The sequence below is a fragment of the Grammomys surdaster genome, unplaced genomic scaffold, assembly GCF_004785775.1.
Source record: "Grammomys surdaster isolate TR1022 unplaced genomic scaffold, NIH_TR_1.0 98, whole genome shotgun sequence".
Lineage (NCBI taxonomy): Eukaryota > Metazoa > Chordata > Mammalia > Rodentia > Muridae > Grammomys > Grammomys surdaster.
The window spans coordinates 10,105,165-10,123,352 of record NW_021604577.1 but is presented as its reverse complement, the minus strand read 5'-3'; the positions used below and the strand labels follow the sequence as shown (position 1 = coordinate 10,123,352).

Here is an 18,188-nt window from a genome sequence, read left to right as displayed (position 1 = left end):
TTCTTCTTCTTCTTCTTCTTCTTCTTCTTCTTCTTCTTCTTCTTCTTTTTCTTCTTCTTCTTCTTCTTCTTCTTCTTTCGGTCTCTCCGAATAGTGTCCTTCTATTTTGACCTTTCAAACGAAAGCCTGCTGTAGCATTTCTGAGGTTTATTCAAGCTATGACATTTATGCCCTTCAGGGGAAAGCATCAGATTCACAAGAAGAGAGACATAACTGATTCTTATCAGATAAAACCTAGGACTGAGTTTTGCCAGAAGTAGCTTTTCTGCTTGAAAGGAAACTGAAAATCTTTTCCAGAATATATGACTTTCGGGAAAGTTTCTTAGTCCTACCATGACATATAAAAAGTGATTCCTTACGTTTTCAGAAATAAGATGTGTTATTGTCACCATTATATAATTGCTATCACACCACCGCTCCCACCCATTCTTGTCATCTGTGTCATCATCACCGGCTTTCTCTTCCCTTGCTCTGGTCCTTCACCATTAGACTACCTGTTGTTTGATGAAGGGCTTCCCTAGTTACATGGAAGCACTCTGAGACCCAGCCTTTTCTTTGGGTGCCTGAATATGCAAACAATAAGGAACTGCTTTTGTCAGGTTCCAGAAAACTGAAGCCATGGGATGTGAATAAAAAGAGAAAAAGGCTTATTAAGAGCTTTGATCCCCTTGGTCATTGAGGCTTAATCGGAATGGCTAGAGATTTGGCACAGCTCAGAGCATGACTTGGGTGAATTCCAAACACCTGGGAAATCAGGAATGCCAATGATGGAGTTTTCAGAACAAGGATGAAGCCCCCCAAAGCTTAGGAGAACACTAGCATGAGTTACAGAGTCAAGGAATATAGAATCTGGAGTTATAAGGTCCCCAGGCCAGGGACAGTGGCCTATGAGAGCATGAATCCATCCATCTCTGACGTTGCTCCATTTGTCCCCAGTTGTTTACATGGTGGCCACTCACATGGAGGACACCTTTTCCCCAGTCAGTCCACTAACTCAAAGGTTAGTCTCCCTCAGAAACCCCTTCACATATACACCTGGGACAAGCCAACCATTCTTTCCTCTCAAATGCCAAATCACCTGCATTTGCCTTTCAGCAGTAGCAATATAATCCCAGAGTCTACCAACAAATAGAGAACAGTCCATACCTCACTGGCTATCTAAATATTCTCAATCCAGTCAAAGAAATACTCAAAATAAGCCCTTCCGGGAATAATGGCCGATGATACTTTTTTACTTTAAGTTATATATGCTCAGAAAGAATTGGCAACTAATTCACCCACTCACCCCAGTGCTAACCTGACAGGTTCTGCTGGGGCATGAAACAGTTCATTGTATTGGATTCAAACGGCATCATATCATTATTAAATTAAATTCCTTCTATGCCTCAGGTAGGGAAAGGAAGAGGGATGGAAGGAAGAAGAGAAGGAGGGAGGGAGACGGGGAAGGAAAGAAGTCGATATATCTGAGTTTATGGTGATAACAGATTGCATTCAAATTCCTCAGCATCCCTGAATACATGGCCCATTTAGAATAGTAAGTATCACACACATCTGTATAATCTTCATTCCTTTGATGAAATTCTCAGCTGGAAACACAGTTCTGCCTTACTGGAGAAACAATCACCCCACCTGCACCAATTTCTGTGCCTGGTTAGTTTCCTTTCACAGAGATCTTAGAGTTTATGACTATGCTCTGTAAATAAAATATTATTGTGGCTATTTAAGCTTTCTTAGACGAAAAGACTCTCCAGCTGCTCTTCTTTTCTGGAATTAATTAGCGTTCCTAAAGATGTTTAATCTCAGGAGCTCAGTCTACAAGGTATACCACATTAGTCCTTATGGAGCTGTTACATTTCATATGTTAGGTCAACATTGGACTGCTCAGAGTTGTTACAAAATTTAAAAGATAAAATCAATTACTACAGTTTGGTAAGCCTATAAGAATCAAACAACCCCATTCAACAAAAAGGAAATCATGCCAGGTAATGAAACCTAGCAACTACCCAGAGCTAGGGAACTTATAGATCTTGGAGGAGAAACTACAACCACTACTTTACTAAACCAGCATAATCACTAACAATGTAAACACTTGTCCTTATACCCACAGATAAGTGTAGACTTCATCCCTTATCAAAGAAACTACTCTTTGCAATAGATTGAGGCCACTACAGAAAGCTACAACCAATCAAAATGCAGAGTTGTGAAGGTCAACCCCAATGATTATATCTACAAAACACTCCTGCACCTAAGGTTCAGGGAACATTGTGGAACTGAGGGTGGGAAAATTATAAGAGCCAAAGGATGAGGACTTTTGCTGTGACAGTGTCTCCTAGTAGCATCAGACCCATAAAGTATGATTACCTGAGCATAACCTGATCCAAGAGGACACCAACTCACATGTGAGAGTGGCTGGGGAAAGCCCATGAAGCCTCAACCTATACAAAGAACTACAGGAAACTGAAAAATGATGAGAGAGAGAGAGAGAGAGAGAGAGAGAGAGAGAGAGAGAGAGAGAGAGTCCACCAGTGAAAAGCACACCAATTGGTTGTCTAATATTAAATAGTCAGTCTGAAAACATACAAGTAACTTTTGCAGACTGAGGAGATTATATTTAGTAGTGTGTGTGTGTGTGTGTGTGTGTTTAGAAATAGAGGTCAGAAATTTGAAAGAGAGCAAGGAGGGATATGTAAGAAGATTTAGAGGGAGAAAGGAGAAGGTGGTGTAATTATACCATAACTCAAATGTTTAAAAAAGATTTTAAAAGAATCCAAAAAAAATATTTGACTATGACTGACTTAAGACATAATACACAGATAATCAAGACAGCAGTGTCAGATCAATGTATCACCATACTTCTTTAATTCTATACTTAATAAAGCAGGAAATGTTTGCCCAGTGCATCTTATAGACTAGGGATGATTCTAAGTGCATTACATACAGCATTCCATTTACTCTCAGAATAACTCTAGGAGGCAGGTGTTGCTCTGGGGTGATGTAATGAAAGCCAGAAAACTTGGAGAGCTGTCTTCTACCATACAAGTGGGTGACAAAATCAAGTTCAGGAAAAGTCACACCATTAAGCTGCCAATTAGTTATAGTCAGAGACACTCTGGCTGAAAACTCTAGTGTGGAGAGTTGTGGCATTCGTTGGCAGGAGTGTCAGGTGATGTGACCTTTTTGGAAAATTTTATCAGTCTTTATCAAATGCCTGGTGATATTGCAGAAACAGAACATACATAGAAATGTGTGTCCTCATTTGAGGAACTGGAAACAGAAGCAAGAAACAAAATTATCTATTTCACACCATTGGAGACTTAGTAAAGAAAAAATAATTGTATGATAACAATGTAGTTATTGTGAAGTCCATCAAAATTATGATTTAATTGTATATAAACATAAAGGACTTATCTAGTTTAGTAAAGATATATGTATGAAGCAGTATCTAGGATACAATATATTTACAACATGTAAACAAACATTGATAGACAGCTTTTGATGCTCAGAACTATGCAAAGTAAAATAATATAAAAGCCAAACTGCATTATTGTACTGATAATCGTTATCCATTATAATTACCTGTATCTTTCACTCCTCTCCATGAGCATATATTGTTCTTATTATGAAACATTTTAGATTTATCATATTAATTACAGATATGCTAAGGGGACTGAGGGATGGGGGATTGGGTGGGCAAGGATGGACATATCTAGATATTTGCACTTATGTAAGTAAGTGCAGTTTTGCCCAAGAGGTCACAAGGGAGTGTCACCTCCTCTGGAGCCTCAGTTCCAGGCAGTTATGAGCTGCCTGATGTGGGTGCTGGGAATTGAACTCAGGTTCTCTATAAAAGCAGGATTCTGTCTTCACCGCTAAGCCACCTCTCTTCATTTTTTTAATTGAAAATATTTTTTCATACAATATGTTCTGATTATTCCCCCACTGCTCTCAGATCATCCTCACCTCCCCAACCGTCCAAATTACCTTGGTTTCTCTCATTAGAAAACAAACAAGCATCTATAAGAGAGAGAGAAAAGAAAAGGAAAAAGTAATAATAGCATAAGTTTGTTAAAAAAACATGACTAGGACAAAACAAGAAAAAGAGCCAAAGGAAAAAAGCACAAGAAACACATATCACTGCAGAGACACACAGTCACACACGTATGGAAACACAAAATCAGATGGAAACCATAATATATAAGCAAAAGACCTGTAAAGTAAGAAAAAAAATCCAGACAAAGCATTATGAGACCAAAAAAAACTTCAAAAGTAGCACTGAGTTTATTTTGTGTTGGCCATCTACTTCTGGGCATGGGGCATGGCCTTAAGAGTAGTTTATAAACCCAGTGAGACAACATTGGAGAAAATTAATTTTCCATTTGTGAGCAGTTGTCAATTGGAGCTAGTTTCTGAGTAGGGATGTGGGCTTGTATCCAACTGTCCTCTCAACACTTGGACCCTATCAAACCTGGGCCTGTGCAGGACCTGTGCATGCTGCCACAGTTCCCATGAGTTCATGTATGCACTGGCCCTGCTATGCCTCCATCCCCTCCGGCTCTTGATGGGAACTGATGGAGGCATCTCATTTAGAGCTGAGTGTTTCCAGGTCTCTCACTCTGCACAAGGATCCGCTGTGGGTCTCCGTATTTATTTCCATCGACTTCAGGGGGAAGCTTCTCTGGTGATGACTGAGCAACACCCTGATCTAACAATATAGCAGAATGTCATTGTGAGGTTTTTTGTGGCTGCATTCTTTTAGCAGAAGAGTAGCATTTGATTTTCTTTGGCCTACCTCACCTTGGATTCTTAGCCACCCAAGCAGTGTCAGAGATGGGTTCCTTCTCATGGGGAAAGTCTTAAATCCAATCAAATATTGGTTGGTTAGTCTCACGGGGTTTGTACCACTATTGCACCAACACATCTTGCTCACAGTTCACCATTGCAGCCTGAAGGGATTGTAGTTAGGTTGGGGTTTAGCTTTCTCCTTTGGTAGCACACAGAGTTCTTTCCTGCATCATAAACACTAGTTAGTAGAGATGAAGGTGGTAGATAGCCTCCAGCTTGACTTCTCATGTTCAATGAGCTATGTAGATGTCGTCTTTGATAACATGGTCTTACCATCAGTTTGCGGAGAGCAACCTGTAGTCTTGGCAACAGCTATTTTTAAAGACCTGTTTTAGCCAGTGCTGTCAGGAGGCGGAGGCAAGAGGATTGCTGCAAATTTGAAACTAACTTCATCTACAGAGCAAGTTCCCAACAGATAGGGCTATGTGTTTGAGATTCTGTTACAAAGGAAATGATAATAATAACAATAGATACTGTAAAATATTAATAAACTATATATAAAATAGAGTTCAACAATTAGAAATTTGGTTATTTTAATCACATTTTATTCTAATAAACTATGCATCCGTCTGTCTCAACAATCTTCTTTAGAGTTAGACTTTGTATAGACTTTGAATCTAATTAATTTAGTGTATGATGATGATTTTACCTGCAATTTTTTACAATAAAGTTTATAAAATTTAAAAACTAGAAATAGAATAGCAAACAATGAACGTATGGAAAATACAAAGAAGAGCTGATTCTAAGAGAAATGCCAAAAAAAAGCCAGCCCTGTAGTTCCTGATTTTATCCAGACTAGACAGAATAATCAATTCTTTCTAACCATTTGATTAAATGATTAAAGAGCTAAAGATGTCCAGATACTAAAAGCTTCGCCCACAAAAAGATTAATGTGCCTCCTTACCAGAAGGAGACCACTTCCAAAATAATAAATGAAACCAACAGAAGCCACATAGCACAGTGCTATCGCCGCATACGCAAAGAAGAAATGGACTTTAAGGAAAGCCTTTGCATTCTGTGGTTTCCAAACAGAGACTACAGTTTTCTCAGGAATCCTCAGGCATGCTTGACACAAAAAGCAGTGTGCCTCTGGAGCCAACTGGTGAGCTGACTGTGAGCCGTGAGAAGCAGAGCTGAGGAAAATGTGGTATTGACGGGAACAGAAACAGCAGCAGGGTGGCCGTGGTCCTCTCAGTGGCTACAAATGGATGTGCTTTGTACCCACCAGGCTAAATATCAACAATAAAAGAGTCACTGTGGGAAAGGTAACCTATTCCTATAAATGTTCACCTGTGTCCCTGCCTCATTAGATAGTTTCAGCTAGGAATTCTACTGTACTAACGAGTAATTACAGAGTCAGAAGAGAAAGGGTTAGTTCTACCCTCTAGCAGGCAGCTACAGGTAAAGGCTGAAGGCTACCACTTCCCTCCAGTCTCTTCTACATGTATATCATTAAAGTTACTCCATGTAACTTGTTTCTTGGGTACCCCTAGTAAATGCAGGTAGGAGGGGCATTTCATGTATACCACAGCACTCATGTGAAGGCAGAAGAGCAACTTGTCTTTCTTGGTGTATCGCTTTGACTTACTTCCTCAAGATCGAAGAGTGCCCACTACAAGTTCTATCTGGTATTAAAAGGCTAAATAACTACAGTGTTCCTAGGTTCAGAAACCTGTATTCAGTTTTGGTTTGGGTTAGGGTTTGGCTTTTATTTTTTGAGAAAGAGTTTTCACTATGTAACTTAGACTGACCTCAAACATGGTATCCACACTGTGTCCTGTATATATGTATGATTGTTATATGTCCATTTAAAGTAAAATTACAGTGTAATTCTCCGGGTCCAGGAATTTTAAACCACAAGGATTGAAAAGCTTTAAAGATTTAAAGGATTGAAAAGCTTTAAAACAATACCAAGCTTCATAGCAGCCTTGTTTATAACAGCCAGAAGCTAGAAAGAACCCAGATGTCCTTCAACAGAGGAATGGATACAAAAAAATGTGGTACATTTACACAATGGAGTATTACTCAGCTATTAAAAACAATGAATTTGAGAAATTCTTAGGTGAATGGATTGAACTAGAGAATATCATCCTGAGTGAGGTAACCCAGTCACAAAAGAACACACATGATATTCACTCACTGATTACTGGATATTAACCCAGAAGCTCACAATACCCAAGATTCAACTCACAGACCACATGAAGCTAATGAAGAAGGAAGACCAAGTGGGGGTGCTTCCTTCCTTCTTAGAAGGAGTAACAAAATACTCAACAGAGCAAATATGGAGACAAAGTGTGGGACAGAAACTGAAGGAAGGGCCGTCTGGAGACCTTTCCAGTTGAGTATCCATTCCATGTGCAGTCACCAAAGGTAGATGCTGATGTGGATGTCAGGAAGTACATGCTGACAGGAACCTGATATACCTGTCTCCTTAGAGGTCTGCCAGAGTCTGACATATTCAGAGGCAGATGCTCACAACTAGCCATTAAACAGATCAAGGGGCTCCCAATGGAGGAGTTAGAGAGAAGGAGCTGAAGGAGCTGAAAGGGTTTGTGGCCCCATGAGGAGAGTAACAATACCAACCAACCAGAGCTCCCAGGGTCTAAACCACCAGCCTGGGAGCACTTAGGGAGGGACCCATGGCTCCAGCTGTATATGTAGGGGAGGATGGCCTTGTCAGGCATAGGTGGGAGAGGAGGTCCTTGGTCCCATGAAGGCTGGACACCGAGTGTGGGGGAATTCGAGGGTGGGGAGGTAGGAGTGGGGGGTAGGTGCGGACACATCCTCCCTCGACCCACCCTCCGGGGCACCCCCCCCGGACCCCCCTGGGGGGCTGTGGGGAATGGGGTAAGGGAATAACATCTGAAATGTAAATATAATACTCAATAAAAATAATTGAATAAAAAAATTAGAAAAAGAATGTCAGTTGCTAAATGCCTTTGTCATAACCATTAGATCTTCTCATGGACTAAATACAAATGAACGAATCTTTGTGGTCATCTTAGTTGAAACACAGTACTCATCTTTCCACTTCAGGAAAGGCCTCTTGGTCTTCACAGCAAAGCGTGGATTACCTGAATGCTAAACTGTCCTTTTCATAATTAAGCATATGTACTCATAACATTACAGAGGAAAGAAAAAGCAAAAATATAAAGAGTGACTGGACAGTTGAGAGCTGCTTATATCATGAGGGTCCTAATTTCCCTCCTGAACAGTCTGAAGTATCTACTTGGAGCAAGTGGCTCATTGGGGTACAATTTGGAAAGATAGATCTTATCCAAAGATAGATATTCTATCTATCTGTCTATCTCTCTCTCTGTCTGGTTATCCATCATAGTGCTCATCTAACTCTCACAAAAGTTATACAACTTCTATTATCACTATCATTTCCACCTATTTGGGAACGAAGCTGAGCCAAGAGTATGAGGCTTGCCTGCAGTCTACACAGCTTTACAGTCTACAGAGCTGGGGATCTGGGCAGGAGCATGTGGTTCCTGGGTTTGTTCTCTGAATCAACAGGCCATCTTCTTCACCCCTGAAAAGGTTTAGAGAGCTCTGAACTTGCTGAACTACTCAGAGTGCAGTGGAGGCTCTTCATGCACAACATTCAACAGAAGGAGAGTGTTTTGCTGTGTTACACTTTCCATGGGTGTACCTTACTTCCCTCAGAATGCCTAAGGTAGAGTTCTTTCAGATCGGTTGCGTGCCTGTTAAAACCTCATCTCCCACTTCCAGTAGCAGTCTGCCTAGTAAAGGGTTTGTGCAGTCTGCAAAGGCATTGTGGTACATGTCTTAGTTAGGGTTTCATTGCTGTAAAGAGATACCATGACCAAAGCAAGTCTTACAAAAGCAAACATTTAACTGGGCCTGACTTACAGTTTCAGAGGTTTAGTCCATTATCTTCATGGTGGGAAGTGTGGCAACAGGCAGGAAGACATAGTGCTGGAAGACCCAAGCATATTTAAACCACCACAGTATATAATATGATCATACCCTTCACAGAACATGTAATATGAGTCCATTTTGTCAACATGGAACACAAATGAGCTATGCCTACAACCGAACTGACTGACTCATGTGGTGATCTGAGAACAATCACATAGAAATGATGGGTCTTCATTCTGTGTCCAGGGCACAGGTTTGGACCTAGGTATTCTCAAAAATATAAAAGTAAAGCAATAAACACTAATAAGCTTCAAACAATGGTAAGTCTAAAGGTGGAGTTCTGCATGAATTCTGTGAGTGTTAAACTGGAGTTAAAAGCACTTGCTGCTCTTCCAGGGGACCTGAGTTCAGTCCCCAACACCATGTCAAATGTGTTCACATCTTCCTGTAAACCCAACTCCAAGGGATCAGACATCCACTTCCTGCCTCCAGAGATCTCACACATTTGTGGCCTCCACGCACACAGACACATACACATTTAAAAAATATATATGTATCTGTTTTAAAAACATGCTGATTAAAGCAATGACAGTACATAACATTAACAGATTTGGGAAGCTGGAAAGTGTTCAGACAAGATATCTTCAAAAATAAGAGGCAAATGTTATCTTGTAGGTGAAGTGAGACACTGGGCTAAGCCCAGAGAATTTCTTGAGCTTCTGCATCTGGTCCCCTCCTCCTAGTACACCAGAATAGATGAGTGTGGGCACACAGCTGGAGAGCTGGACTGCAGAGCCTCTGTGCTCCAGGGCAAGGATAAAGGTCACACTGTCGTAGTTTCAAACAGGGGTGTCCAGTCAAATCTGCATGCTGACTGGAAGTAGATGATGGTCGGCTCCTTCTCTCAGTCAATTCTGGGCGTACAAATTTATACATCTCAAGAAACATCGGTGAATGCTTCCTCTGGGCAGAACCAGCTTCTGAGTAAAGAATGATAATACTGTCTTAGACTAATTCTTTTAGAAGTCTTTTGCTATTTTACATACATATGAAAACTCAGCTCCCGGAAGGCTAGATTAGTGTCCATAGTTCCAGCCCATTGTAAGGAGCTTTGAACATAATTAAGCATTCAATAAATGCTTGTGATATTAAATTTCACCAAGAAAATTCTTAGAGATGTAATATTTACAGCTAGCTATTAACAGACATAGAGTTCTATTCTCTTTTACATTTTTTTTTTATACAGGGTCTTACTCTGTAGCCCAAACCAGCCTGGCTTCACACTCATAACCCTCCTGGCTTAGTTTCCCAAGTGTTGGAACTATAGGCATGTGTCACCACACCACTCTATAGGCTAAGTTAGGGGAGCACAGGTATCAATCCTGAGGACCCTTACTGTTTGTTTTGGGAGACAGAATCTCTCATAGCCAGATTCACACAGTGGGCTAGGTAGGCTAGCTGTCAAGCCTCAAGATCCATGTGCCTCCACCTCCCCAGTGTCGGCTCCTTAAAGCCTGCAGGTCCAGGCAAGAGGGGAGAGAGGTCCGAGTCCCACTGGGACTCTCCAGAGCTGAGCAGGATAGTGAGTGTTGGCCCAAAAAATCACACCAGGCCGGGAGTCTTGTCGAAGCAGGAACTCAACTTTAATGTAACAACCTCTTGTTTATATAAACTTGGAGCATAGGGAGGAGGGATATTGGTGGAGTGAGATGACGTAGGGGGTGGGGAAGGGTGACAGAGGGTATGGGGTGACTGACAGGGCCAATGGCAAATCTCTACATCAGCAACAGCTGAGCAGAGGCAGGGCCAAGCAGATCCTGTTGAGTCACTCCAGTATGGAAGTGACTATGTCAGGTCTCAAACTCGAACCAGGCTTAGATTCTCCCACAAGGCCACAGAAACTTGAGCCAGGCTCCGGTTTGTCCACAAGGCCGAAACCAGGGCCGAAATGAGGCCCAACAGCCCAGGACTGAGATTGTAAACATCCATCACCACACTCAGCTTTTTACATGAGCGCTGAGGACTGAACTTAGGCCTCCTGTTTATCTAGCAAACAGTTTATGGACTGAGCTCTCTCTCAAGACTCTAAAGCCTGAATCTTGGGCTTTGTTTTGTGTTTCACTTTGTTTTGTTCTGTGGTACGTGCATAGGAAGATAGTTGGTCACCCTGTGCTATCACTCTTCACCGTATCCCTCTGAGATAGGGAATCTCATTGAACCTGGAGCCACCAAACTATAGCAATCCTCTTGTCTTTGCCTCCATAGCACTGGGGTCACAGCCACCTGCACAGCCACACCCTTTTTCTATGAATGCTGGGATCTGAACTCAGATTTTCATACTTGAACAGCAAGGATGGGGCTAGAGAGATAGCTCAGTGGTTAAAAACACTGACTGCTCTTCTAGAGGTCCTGAGTTAAATTCCCAACAACCACATGGTAGCTCACAATCATCTGTAATAGGATCTGATGCCCTTTTCTGCTGGGTCTGAAGAGATGAACAGTGTACTTACGTACATAAAAATAAATAAATTGAAAAAAAAAAAAAGAATAGCAAAGTCTCTAGCTCCTAGAGTCTGAGCCTTCATGATCAAAACTGTTTGATCAAAACTTCCTAAATCTAACTAAAACTCAAACCCCAACCAAAATTGCCCTGAGTATTTACTGTGCTCGCGGGGAACATATAAAACATTCCTTAACTTTTCTTGTCTCCCTGTATTGTGGTATTTTGAAGTCCACTTTGTATATTGTGGTCATGACAAAGTTGATCTTCATATTAAAGATAATAGCTCACTCACATATCATCTTCCGTGCAAGCCTGTTATATTCTCTGTGAGCCAATTTACTAACATCATGATCAGTTTCTAAAATATTTATAAATTGAAGATAATTTTAAATTGAAAATTTTTAAATATTCCAAGTGTTTCTGATATATTTTCTTTCTCGGAGTTCATCCAATTACATTCTACAGTTTTTTTAAAAAAAAAAATAGGTGGAACTGGCAGCTTAGCACTTAAAATAATATAGAGCTCTCAGGACGCGGCTCAGTCAGTAGAATACTTTCCTAGAATGTATAAAACTATAAGTTTGATCTCACAGAACTGCTCATGGTGGTATAGTCCCAAAATTCCACCACTGAGAGAGAAATGGGAGCATCAGAAAATGAAGTCCTTCTCAACTACAAAGCAAGTCTGAGTCCAGTCTGGCCTACATGGCACTTTGTCTCAAAAATTTTGAAGTGCTAATACAGAAAATCTTATAAAGCAAAAACTAAAAAAAAAAAAAAAATCTGCTTTATTTCTATAATTTTTAACATTCCCTAGCCCCCTCCTCCAAAAAAAAAAAATGGCCCAGATCAGATTGATTTTCTGCTGGCAGTTCTGGGAAGCTATCTGAGATTTTCACCACTCTTCATTAATGTTAGCTGTTGATAAGCATCACTAAGTGATTTTAAGGGCTTACAGAGCAAGAGGTACCTTGGGAGTTCTTGGCAAGGCAATGCCTGCACCAAGGATTGGCGGAAGTTCAGGAATGGGATGACAAAGTCACCCACCTTTCTTCTCAGTGAGCAGTTAGGGTCCAGAGAGAGGGTGGTAACAAAGAGTGGCAGAAGCCAGGAGTCCTTAGTCTTTTTTCTCATAGATAATAAGAGTTCAAAAACTTTTACTTGTTGAAAGCAATCATTTTAAAACAAAGTATGAATAAGTGGGACATCTGTAGGTGACCCACATGGTGGTCTTCACTTCCACTGCAGAGAGCTAAAAGTAAGAACCAGAAACCAGGGACAGAGCACAGACGAAGTGTTTGTGTTTGTCTCACTCTTCCTATATCCCCAGCTCTGTGTGCTGAGATCCCATGGAGACTCTCTTCCTGTACAAAAACAGTCTGCTTGAACTCAGCCTGTCTTCTCCTGGTTCCCACTGAGGAGTCTGCATCTCTAGCAGCACACCCCACCACCAGGGTAAGGCTGCTCACAGCTCCACAGGTCCCCAAGCCAAGGAGACTCTACATGTGCCTTCTATATCATCAATCCCCCATCTTCAAATAACTAACTTGTCCTGTGAGTCCCAGGTCACTTCTGACTCAGTCATCTACCTGCTTCCAAGTTACACCATCAAAGAAGACTTTGATATAAGGATCATTACATTCCCCTCTAATTGCCAGCAGAATGTCTCAAAAAAGAAATATGATTCTAAAGTAAAATTAGCTTCTAGGTTGTCTCTGTGCCTGTGACTTTCAATTATCACCTTGGATACCACTGTGAGCCACCTGCGACCTGGAGAGCTTTCAGCTTTGGCACGTGAGCCAAAGTACTGATGGCTGTGCTTCGGATGGGGAAGAGAGGATCTCATAGAATGAAAACAGAAGAAATGAGATGAATCCACATATTACAGACAAGACAAGCAAGGTCCCTCTACTAGGACATTGGCGTGAACCAGCTGACTTGAGCCAAGGGAGCCAATGGTGACCAGAGGTGACCAGTCCATTCATGTAACAAAGGAACACCAGGTGTTTCTTTTCTTCTGAAGGTGACATTTGAGAACTATACATTAGTCACAGATGTAGCTTCAAAAGATGTTCTTGCATATGAACTCCCTGGCCTTGCGCTCAGTGGCCTTCAACTTAACCCAGGAAATGCTAAGTTACTCATCAGCCCATGGGAACACTGCAGACTCATGATTCAGCCTGAGCCTTATAATAAGGCCAAGAAACTATAGGTGCTTAAGTTGCAAAGAAAGCACAAGCGTGGGATAGAACACATATCCACTCCAATGAGCAATAGGCCAAGTTCATGCTGCATTATAATCTTGAATAGAACAGTTCTCAAATGGTAGGTATGTCTCCATGCATGGTTGAGTAAAGTCTGACTCAAAGGCAGAAATAGTAGAAGGGAAAAACACAGTATGAAGGCAAAATTCCAGGCCTTTCATTTCAATTTAGTCATCCAACAGATAGCAATGGGCTCCAGCAAAGAGTCAATGGTTTTAGCAAAGGCAGCCTTCAAATTAAACCCACATGTCAGAGGTATTATCTCCTGTAAGCTAGTGGGAAACTAATAATGTATTGCTCAGCTGGATGGCCTCCAGAATATGGGATTTTTAGGTCAACCAAGAGTAAATGCTGTGATTTTGCTGTGAGCTTTTATCTGGCATCTGAGCTGATTATATTTTATAGGATGATGATTTTTTTCCCTTACTAATAATTCCCCCTTGAATTGTTTGTCATTTGCACAGCCACCTAGAACCCAACTAACTTTAGCTTGGCTTAGTTATAGAGACTTCTAATCTACAAATATTCTAGCCTTGTGGCCTAATACGTTGTTTAATGGCAAAGTTGTTGAGGCAGAACAAGACTAAGGCACATAAAAACACACCCTGCTTTAACACCCAAAGTTGGCTCTCCTTTTCTCTCCTTAAAGTGATCCCTGTGGCTCAAGCTGTATAGTCAAAAAGTATGTACCACTAATAAAACTTGGATATCTGGGTTCAACTGAACTAAACAAAGTATCCTTTGAAGTCTATTGTGGTGCTGTATAACTGTAATCCCAGCATGGGTGTGGTGGGTCAGGAGGATCAGGAGTTCAAAAATCAGCCTCAGCTATGTAATAAGTTCAAGGCCAGCCTGAGCTACATGAGATCCTGTCTCAAAAAGCCACAATCATGACCCAGGAACCAAGGTGCTATCATGTGAAGACTCAGGAAAGTGACAGAGTAGGTTATGAGAGTGACAAAGGCTGGCAGATCGCAGCAAAGGGTAGGAAAGAGGTTCCAAAATCTGTAGCATGGGATGTTTCCTAACCTGAGGCAACCATCGCTTGTGTCAAGTTAACAAAAACAAACCAGTCAAGTGGTCTACATCTCTTACCTGTCTTTGGTCACAATATACATTTATTTTTCCCATGTAGGCCAGGTGACTTAGTGGAGACTAGCCTTTTTTCAGCTCCAGAGGTGATTTCTAATTAGCCTCAATTAATATTGATGATCCAGGTCCATCTTTAGGTATTGGCACAGAACCCAAGCTTAGATCTATCAGTGTGTGATGACCCATTGACTCGGATGGACACGAACTTAACCCTGTTTCATCAAATGATTCCTTGGTTGACAGAGCTCCTCCCTCAGCACTGCATGTGAGCAAGGAAGCATGCAACCCACAAGCAACTGAAATCCGTCTCTCCACCATGGGGAAAGCCATCGAGAGACCAGCCAATACATGTAGGAAAACAGAGGCGGGGGAATCAAAGCTACTGAGCGAGCCCTGATCATAATGTAGGGCACCCTGCCTTCAGACTTCCTGCTGCAAACTAACAAATGTACTTGCGAAATGAGCTGACCTGAATCAACGTTTCTCTCACTAAAAGCATTCTGATTGATGCTATTTTATATGCTTTCCAAGTAAAGGCAGCTATATACTTAAAGAAAATATCTGGTGACCTACCAAACTGAATTCACATTAACTAGTAGTAAATGATGGCAGACACTGTGGGAGCCAACACTGCCAAAATAGAGCGTAAGGATGCAATTCTAATTTTTTATTCTTACAATGAGTGTGTATAAGGTTTTTTAAGGTTTCTTTAAGGATTTGTTTTTCAGATTTTTAGATTTTATTTTATATATGTATGAGTGTGCCTTCTGTGTATGTGTGTCCATACCTGGTGCCAAGAGAGGCAAGAATAGGGCACCTGATTCCCTGAACCTGGAGTTACTGGCAGTTGTAAGCTGCCATGTGGGTGTTGGAACTGAACGCCATCCTCTACAGATGAAGCCAGTGTTCTTAATCACTGAGCCATCGCTCCAGCCCCAGTATGTGTAAGTTTTTAATAAACATGCTCTAACAAAAGGGCAGTAAGGAGATTGACTGACAGACCTTTCAAGAATACCTTCACATTCTGTTAAGAGTATTTTATAATAATAATATTGATAATAATAATAATATAAGAAAAACATTTTAGACAAGGTGCTTTTGGTAGCTTCCCAACCCAAGAATATGTCCACTGAGAAACATACACCTTAATGTCTCTTCTTCCTCTATCTTTTTTCTCTCCTCAGCTATACCGTCCTCTAAGAACGAACCCTACTCAAGACTCCCAGAAGCCATATTTATGCTACAAACCTTGCTGTCTTAGTCACAGCTTCTTAGCCTTGTGATAGGCACTTAACCAAGATATACTTCTTGACCCTGACTGAAAACTTACTCTTAATAATAAGATAAAAAGAGACCTTTTTAAATATCAGTGGCAAGAATTTCCATTAGGTGCTAGAATTCTCACTCTAGTACAGAGACCGAGAGACTGTGAAATGCACAGCTGGAGGCAGAACATGTACATCATACCTATCCACTCCTCCCAAGGCTCAAGGATCTTCACAAAGAGGAAGGCAGAATGATGGGAAATGTCAGGGGTAGTGGAAGATTGCTGTAAAATATTGTTTTCTGTCCTCTGAGAGGCTCCACCAAGCAGATGACTCAGACAGAAACAGACCCACACACGCACAGCCAAACAGTGGATGGAGCTTGAGGACTCTTATGGAACAATAGGAGGAAGGATGGTGGACCCAAAAATGGATAGGAACTCCACAAGAAGACCAACAGAGTCAACTAACCTGGACCCTTGGAGCTCTCAGAGGATGAACCACCAACCAAAGAACATATATGGGCTGGACCTAGGCCTCCCTGCACATATGTAGCAGATATGAAGCTTTGTCTTCATGGGTCCTGAACAACTGGATCAGGGACTATCCCAAAAGTTGTTGCCTCTGTGTGAGTTATGTTCTTCTAGCTGGGCTCCCTTGTCTAGCCTCCAATGGGAGAAGAAGCAGTTAGCCTTGCAGAGACCTGAAGTGCCAGGGTGGGGGGATACCAAGAGAGGCCCACCTGCTCAGAGAAGAAGGAGAGGGATGGGGGAAGGATTGTGGGAAGGGGTGACCTGGAGAAAGGCAGTGATCAGGATGTAAGGTGAATAAGTAAAAAACTATATTAAATTAAATTTACAAAAATACTGTTTTCTGGAAATGACAGGGCTTTGGCATGAATGAACTCACAACACCTGTGACTACATGTGCACAACCTGGAGAACATCAATCCAGACAAAATCCCAGCATGGATATGGGAGGTGTTCATGAAGTTTTATGCCTAGCTGAAGAACTGTTGGCACTTGATGACTATTTGGGGAGGGAGAGTTTTCTTCAGGGATGCTACCTCTAGTAGACTGCCCATGTTCCAAGCCTGGCCCTATGTATATAGAGGTAGCACTAAGTGAATTCACTGGGTTTAAAAAAAGAGTGCATGTATGTAGTTGGGAAGGAAAATGGGGAGGAGTATGTAAGAGGAGGTGGAGAGAATAAAATAATGGTGGATCTGATCAAGACACAGCATTACAATCTCAAACAATAAAATTTTTAAAAATTCAAGTCTAATTGCTATTGAATATTTTTATTGACTAACCCTCTATGGTAGTTTGAATATTCTTGGCCCACAGGAAGTGGCGCTATTAGGGGATGTGGCCTTGTTGGGGAAAGTGAGTCACTGTGAGCATGGGCTCTGAGGTCCTATGTTTAGGAACTTCCCAGTGTGGAAAAGAGTCCCCACCTGGCTGCCTGTGGAAGAGAGACTCCTCCTGGCTGCCTTTGGATCAAAATGTAGAACTCTCACCTCATCCAGCACCATGCCGGCTTGTCACCACACTTCCCACCATGATGATAATGGACTTAACCTCTGAAACTCTCAGCCAGCTCCTATTAACTGTTGTCCTTTATAAGAGTTGATTTAGTCATGGTGTCTTTTCAGAGCAATAAAACCCAAACTAAGACACACTCATAAGTATATACTTTACTCCCTGGATTTCTAGCCACTATGTGTTTCTCATTTCTAGAGGCATGTGTCACCCTAACACTACTCAAATCTTTCTAGTGGGTTTCTTGCTTAGAATTAGAGATGTGTTGCTGACCGTGGCAGTCAAAATAACAAAAAAAAAAAAAAATCATATCTTCCTTCCGAAACATTTTATACCTTACCTCGACTTCAAGAAAATCTTCAAGTAATATTCTAGTTTGATTCCTGTAACTGTTATGAAGCATTCAGACCAAAGAAACTTAGAATAATAGAGGACTTATTTCATCTTACAGGCCACAGGGCATCGTTAAGGAAAGTCGGGGCAGGAATTCAAACAGGAAGTTTAAATAGAAACCATAGAGGAGCACTTCTCGCTGGCTCGTTCTCAGGCTCCTGCTGAGCTAACATTCTTATACAATCTAGCTAGGGAATGCTGTCACACCCACAGTGAGCTACGCCCTCCTACAACAAATCAACAATCAAGACAGTCCTCCACAGACATCCTCAGAGGCCAATTTGATCTAGTGAACTCCTTAATTGAAATTCTCAGGTGGCCCTACGGGTTTCTCAAGTTGACAGTTAAAGCTAACTAGGACAGAGGGTTACAGAAGGGCATAAGGTATTGTAATGGTTAACTT

General features: G+C 41.4%; 1 pseudogene; it reads right to left on the bottom strand.

Annotated features, from left to right (window-relative positions):
* LOC114633390 overlaps nucleotides 1-17,385 on the bottom strand; it is a 29,252-nt pseudogene extending 11,867 nt beyond the window's left edge.
* Between the last annotated feature and the right edge of the window lie 803 nt (nucleotides 17,386-18,188).